This window comes from Gossypium arboreum, chromosome 9, assembly GCF_025698485.1.
Source record: "Gossypium arboreum isolate Shixiya-1 chromosome 9, ASM2569848v2, whole genome shotgun sequence".
Classification (NCBI taxonomy): Eukaryota; Viridiplantae; Streptophyta; class Magnoliopsida; order Malvales; family Malvaceae; genus Gossypium; species Gossypium arboreum.
The window spans coordinates 21,306,372-21,314,529 of record NC_069078.1 but is presented as its reverse complement, the minus strand read 5'-3'; positions in this window follow the sequence as shown (position 1 = coordinate 21,314,529).

Sequence of the window (8,158 nt, the reverse complement as noted above, 5' to 3'; positions counted from 1 at the left end):
TAGGGACTAAAATGAAAAAGTGATAAAACCAATGGAAAATTCTAAAATTTGTGTAATGTATGTGCTGTAAATGTAGTATATAAATTTTGTCTAGGCTTGGAAAGAGGATTAAATATCATGAATTTCATTTTCCGAGCCTAGGGACGAAATAGGAATTTATGAAAAAGTTAGGGGCAAAATGGTAATTTTTCCTAGGATGAAAATTGAGTTAAGTTGAATATAAAATGTGATAAATTAATGTCAAATTTACTCGTATAGATCTAGGTAGACCAAATTCGGAGCTAGAACGAGGAAAGGAAGAAAATGTCGGATTAGTAGATTTGTGTACATGAACATTGTCGAGGTGAGTTCGTGTAAATAAATTTTATATGTTTTTATGCTTGAATTAAGTGTTTTGTTTGTGAATTGTATAAGCATCATATATGTATATGGCGTTGAAATTATACTTGACAAAGCCCTATTAATAAAAATGCTCGCTAAAGAATAAACGAGAAAAATGTTACTTTTATGCTTGGAACGAATGTGGAATGTGATCATTTAAATTGTATGAATGTTATAGATGTATGAAATAATTACATGTCGAGAAATGCTTGAAAATGTTAAATCTTGTTGAATAAATGAATATTGATGGATATGTGATTACTCAAAATGAATGAGGTCCTGCATTTGTTGCTAACGGGATTTATCTTGGATGAGTAATCCTATTGAGCTCAATAATGAAAGGATTTAGCCCGGATGGGTAATCCTGATATAAATCCTCTCGAGCACATGTTATGAATTGGATTTAGCCCAGACAGGTAATACAGATCAAGCTCTTTAGAGCATATGTCATAAAAAGAATTTAGCCTGGACTAGTAGTCCTGTCGTATACATGTGTGGCTCGAGAGTTTACTCTCCGATGTAGTACCCTATGGGTACCATTGGACATGAATTGATGAATCTTGATTCATACACCTCGAGTGTACTACTTGTGTAACGATCGATATTTTAGATTAATTCAATGGGTAAAAATCTTAATATGAAAGAATACGGATGATAAATGAGTTATTACACGTATCCAGCTGAAATACAAGTAAATGATGATACATGACATATGATAAATGAAAACATGAGATGATGATATTTATACATGGACTTTATTTGATAAATATATGTTCATTCTTGATTATAGACTTGTACACCTTGAGTGTACTAATCGTGACCTTGATGTTTTGAGTAGTATGAGTAAAGTTCTGATATGAAAGGATCTGAATTATGAAATTATACTTGAAATAATGAGATGAATTATGCATGTTGAATGAATACATGCTGTAGAAAGCATATGTGCTTGGAAACTTGATTGTTGTTGAGCCCATATATGTTTTTATGTTAAAATGGAATACATGACTAACAAGGGCAATGAGAATGTGTGTAGGGCTTGAGATTAAATGGATTGATTATGCCTTACATAGTTAGCTCAAAATAAAAAGAATGGTAAGTTAAGTACCATGTTATACAAACTTACTAAGTATTTTATGCTATATTTTATGCTTACTTAGTTTTATTTCTCTGTTTTAGAGTAAATCAAAATAAAAAGAATGGATTGAAAGCTCGGCGGAGATCACTCACACTATCCATTGGCCCATGTCGGTACAATATGGTAATCAATTATGGTTGTAATGGCATGTATAGGAAATATTGGCCATATTGGCATGTAAATGTAAATGATGCTTGTAATCTAGCGATTGGAATGGCTAGTAATGGTTTGTTTAAATATATTTGTAATGTCAAAAGATGGTAGCTACATATATGTCAAGTAGTTGATCAAATAATGTTTAATACATGGATTGAACTAAAACAAGATTACGAACATCTATGGATGAAATGATATGCCATGATAAAAGATGGAATTTGCTTGATTTGAATGCTTGAAACGGTTGGTATCTAGATGTGTGATTCAAGTGCAGGTCATAAGGTGATTTTGGGTGAGAAATGAAGCTAGGAATGGCTTTATATTTTCCACAAGGGCAGACACACGGGACTGTGCCTAAACCGTGTGTGACACACTACCTTGTAACATGGGCGTGTGGTTAGGCTACGTGTCCCTGCATCTTAAAAATGAGAAACAAAATGCTCAGAATTGGGCACACGGGCAGAGACATGGGCGTGTGTCTCAGCTGTGTAGTTGAAACGGCCTTGAACATGGGTGTGTTATGTAACACCCCACACCTGAGCCCTATGCCGGGATAGGATACGAGGCGTTACCACAGTTAATCACATACATACAATCATTTCGATTTCATTAAGACTCGATCAAATGAAAAACTTTTTCAAACTTTGTCTAAACTCCTTAATATGGGCCTACAGGGCCCCGAAATCCATTGGAAACCATTCGGGACCAACCTGGGTCCTTTAACTAACTTTAGAAAAAGAACTCTTGAAACAGGGCACACACCCGTGTGGTCATTATAACATGGCTGTGCTGATGGCCCATGTGACACACACGACCGAAGCATCTAGGGACACGTCCATGTCCCATGCCTATGTGAATTAAATTTTAAATTTGAACCTACAGGGGTTTTTACATGGCCTGACACAGGCCCGTGTCTATTGCCCGTGTCCCTCATACATGCATGACACGCCCGTGTCTTACCCCATGCCTAAAAACCTTAACATTCTATTTCTGACGTAAACATCCAATAAGGGGCACCCAACAAAGGCACACGCCCATGGCCAGAGGCCGTGTCCTCCACATGGCTGAGACACACGGTCGTGTCTCTGCCCGTGTGTTTACTACCATGCATACTAACTTGCAAATTTTACGTGCAGGGGACACATGGCCAAGCAACACGCCCATGGGGCTGACAGTGTGTCACACATGGCTTAGACATACGCCCGTGTGCCTACTCATGTAGACAATATAAGGCTATCTACCAAGCCTTTTGCCACCTTGAAACACCATCTAATGCCAACCAACATATCAAAGTCTAACTTAATATGATTTCTCAACCAAACAACCATAGCTAAGGCCTATATACATTTCTTATATTCAACCATGCCAACAACTTCACATTCATGAAAGACTATCTTGCATTCATATATAAACTTTCAATATTAGCCTTTTCCCATGGCCTTATACAAAATGAATCAAATGCTAAGGTGAGCCAACACATTTGGCCAATTAACAATGACACAAAACTCAAAAGTCAAGCTCCTATATATGCCATAATTAAAATAAAAGATCTAACTATATCAAGTGCTTCGGATGATAGTGCTCCGACGTAGGCAATGATCCTCGAGCTACTTTGGCGACATTATAAGAAAATGGAAAGGAAATAGGGTAAGCATAAAGCTTAGTAAGTTGCATGAAAATAATCATCAACTAATCATAGAATGATATACACATAACTTTTCATAGCTTATTCATGAATACCATAAATAATCATATGTACCACTTACTCATCACCATCAAATACAACTCATTTTGCATACATTGAGCCCATATCTCATACATTTCAATTAGGTACCTATACCACTCATCACTTGATCATAACTTTTCTCACTTTGATATAAATCATAAACCCTTTTTTGAACCATTTGGAATATTACCAGATACTCAATAGCCCTAACATGGGTTAAGATGCCGACGCCATGTCCTAGACATGGTCTTACACTGGCTTTCATATAGCGAGGCTGATGCCATGTCCCAGACAAGTCTTACACTGACAGACATCAAGCTTATGCCATGTCTTAGACAGGTCTTACACTAGCTTGTATATTGCGAGGATGATGCATGTCCCAGACATGTCTTACACTAGCTCTCGTCTCAATGCCAATGCATGTCGCAAACATGTCTTACACTAGCTTAAATATCTCGAGACCGATGCATGTCGCAGACATGTCTTACACTGGCTTTCATGCTGTGGCTGATGCATGTCCCAGACATGTCTTACAGTAGCACACATATCACCCGTACAAATATCCAAGTCTATTCCAAATGTTTAACGAAATTCTTTACTACATAAATTTCTCAACATCTATTCTCATATTCAAAATTCAGACAATTTATGCCATATCAACTCAATTACATATCATAAAGATATAGTTGCATTATTAACATACAACTTACCTCGAATTACAAAATGTAGACGACTAGTTCGGCTTAGTCCACCTGTTTTGCTTTTTCCCAGTCTAGGCCTGGATTTTGTAATTCTTGATCTATAATGATAAAAATTAAAAAAATTAATCATTTATTGATCTAGGTACTCAACAATTCATAATTAGGAAAAATGACCATTTTGCCGTTAGACTTTCATAAAATGACCATTTTACCCGTAGACCCGAAAATCATTTTTTATCACATTTTCTCTTTAATTAAGTCTACCGAATACTTCTTATACTAGGAGCAGCCCATAATTCTCATTATTTCACACATTTATCAACTATTTTACAACTTATGCAAAATGATCCTTAATTAGGATTTCCATGAAAACTATTTCACAAAAGTTGTTTATTTCACAACCAAGATTCATTTTCTTCCATAAAATTTCAGAAAACAACATGAACACTCTCATGGTAAAACCCTAGACTTTTAATTATTTTGCAAAATAGTCCCATTATTTGAAAGCTCATGCTACAAGGGTTCTAAAAGTACAAAAATCATCAAGAAAACCATCAAGATCACTTACTTGTGAGGGTTACAAGTTGATGAAATTTCAAGCTCCCAAAAACCCCATTTTTAGTGAAAATTCTGGTGGATGAGAAGGAAGAAATGAAAAAGATGATGGCTAGACACTAGGGTAATATTTTATTATACATTAAGCCACCTATGCATTTGACCATTTGAATTTCTTGTCCCCTATGGCCGGCCATCAGCTTCTAAGGGGTCTATTTTCCCTTTAAAGACCCCCAATTTTGGTTCTCTAGCTATTCGACACCCTTAGCTATCAAAGGAGGACTTTTACACTGTATGCGATTTAGTCCTTTTTCACAATTAAGCATGAAATCGCTAAAATTAATTCACCAAAATTTTCATACTCTCATGTAACCATGCCACAACACATAAAATAATATTAAAAATAATTTCTTCAACCTCGGATTAGTGCTCCCAAAACCATTGTTCTGACTGGGCCCAAAATCAGGTCGTTACATGTTACACGGCCGTGTGAAAACTGCACCTAAAATTCGAAAATAAAATTTGCCACACAGTCTAGCACACGGATGTGTGACTTCAATTTGTTCATTCCCTAAAAGTTCGAGAGTTACACAGGTTAGGGACACGGGTGTGTGTAGTACACGGTCTGACTACATGGGCGTGTCCCTATACCACACGGGCGTGTGAGCCCTGCACCTTGGAAAAATTTTCAAATATCGCGAAAAATTTTATGAGTTTTCGATTAAGTACCCACTTGATTCTAATGCTCGTATTGGTCCTTGAGGGTCCAATTAAGGGACTTTTTGAATGATCTCGGTAATTGAAAAGTAATTTATGTAAATAAAATATCTCAAATGTTTTGAAACTTTTGGTAACGCTCTAAAACCTTATTTCGGTGATGGATTCGGGTTAGGTGTGTTACAAGATTCGTGTTTTTAGTCCCAACGAACCCTTTTAGACAACGTCGGAGACAGATATAGAAATTGCATGCTAAATTATGCTTGACATACTTATCCCTTTCAGACTTCTTCATGTTAGACGCATTCATGCTTACAGACATGTAAGAAACATACTGTTCCTTTCTTTTTCAGAGCCATAAAGTCATGCTTTACTAGTTTCTGTTTAACACTTTAGTCAATTAGCACAAAAATATCTTAACTACAATATACATGTAAAAGTTAGTCTAAAGACTCACCTAGTGGTTACGAGTAGCAGCTTAAACACCAATTCCATCAGCCAACCTGGTACGGTAACAACCACTGCTTAATGGAACAGAGGAATGTCATTAAGATTCATCTGTTAACCCATAACCTTTCTTCAACCTATAAACTTGTATGGGTCTTATCTCCTCCAAGTACTCCGACAGATCTATGTTTTCTTTGAGAAGTTTATAAAACTTACCTTGTCATGGAGAAACCATTGGTGTTGTCCAAGATCTTAGTCTTAGCATTAAAAAATCTCCCTTCCTGCTCCTCAAAACAATAATGTTAGAAGAGTGAACAAGGGCCTCCTTATTGTATACAACATACCGATTTATATAACCTATAGCCTTATTGGAAACCTAGCAAGTGTCACTTTTTTACTGGATTGTCTTATCAAAGTTTTCAACTCCATGGAAACTTAATTGAGTGTTTTCCCTTTCTTTACAACTATGTTTGTTTACATCTGGTTAATACCTAACCAACTATCTCAATATTCTATTAGGGGCATCACTCCCTAATATATTAAGTACTCTTAAAAAAACCAATTTCAGATAAATAATTACTTAACTGAGATATTAGTTTAATAATTGAATCATGCAAGATATAAATAAAGCACAGTAATCTATTCGAAAATTTATACAACAATTAATTGGTCAGACCAACAGAATATAAAAAAAAACAAATATAAGAGAAGATATAAGAGAATGATCAAGAATAAATATATTGAAGCCTGGATCTGGAGCAATATCCATTTGCAATTGTATTCACATTGGAATAGAAAATTTTTGAATAAATAAACATAAAAAGGAATTCAAAGAAAATTGAATAGGAAAAACTATCTATATAAGAATGCACACCAATTTCGGTGACCCTCAGGTTCCTTATATAAGGAATAGGCTACGTGATGACCACTGAACCCTAGATACACTTAGATACCAACTAATACAATATTCTAATAAATGCTAGGGTCCAAATATGGAAATATACCAACTGTTTTGTAACAGCCTGATTTAGACCCTATCCGGAACGGTGGTTTTGGGACCACGAATCTGAGTTAGAAAAATATTTTAAAATTATATTATGTGTTTATCATGTATGAATTAATATCTATGAATTTTTTGTGCTTTAATTTTTTCGTTTGAGTGCTCGATTTAATAAAAGGGCTTAATCGCGTAAAATGAAAATTTGATGGTTTAATTTGTAAGGGCCAAATTGTGGTTGTATTTATAATTTGAAGTGTTTATGTTGCAATTAGGCCATTATGAATGGACGGCAATGGCATGCATTATTAAGTTGTTCTATTAAATTGTAAAGGTTAATATGGTAATTTATAAAGTAATGTGTTATAATAAAACATAAATTAAAATAACCATGCATATTATCTTGTTTTGATCGAAACTTGAGAAAGAAAGAAAATAAATAAAGCTTAGGGTATTCGACCATTGTTGAGCTTGATTAAGGTATGTAACTAGCTCGGTTTTTGATAATTTTTACATTTTTGAGATTGTTACAGTGTAATGTACAAAGCTCATGCTTGAATTTCTGATTTTGATGAATATTTTGAGATATGGAATTGATGAATAATTGAGCTTTTTGATGTTAGTTGATGAATTATGAAAGATATGTTTTGGATTAATATGTTTTGTATTAGAATTTTTGATGATTTTGAGTAATTGGGCTAAATTGCAAAAATAATAAATTGAGGGACTAAAATGTAAAATAAATGAAATGTATGGACTTGTATGAGTATAAGGAATATTCCACCTGAGCATGATGTGTGCAAATTTTGCATGTTTTGTGTTTTGTGCAATTTGGATTAAATTCTAAAAAGTGTAAAAGGTCAGGGGCAAATGGTAATTTTCCCATTTATGTGTTTTTGGACTAAATTGAATGAAATTATGTTTGAATGAGTTTAATTTGAATATGTTTAGATCAAGAACCAGAGTAATCAGATTTGGATCGAGGGAAAACCAAAGTTATCGATTAGTCGTCCCATTCTGACTATCGTTGTCCGAGGTAAGTTTATAAGCAATTAGATGTTGTTAATTTTAAATATGTTTGAAAGCTATGTGTATGAGTTCGATTCGATCGAGTTACGATGTCCGAAAGCCCCCTACGAACCTTAGGAATAGCTAGGATACATATGTCATGACATAGGATTTTCGATATCTGTTCTCGTGTAAGACCACGTTTGGGACATTGGCATCGATATATGATTACCTGTAAGACCATGTTGGGACATTGGAATTGTATTTGATTCGTGTAAGACCCTGTTTGGGATAGTGACATCGATATGTGATTGTATGTAAGACCACGTATGGGA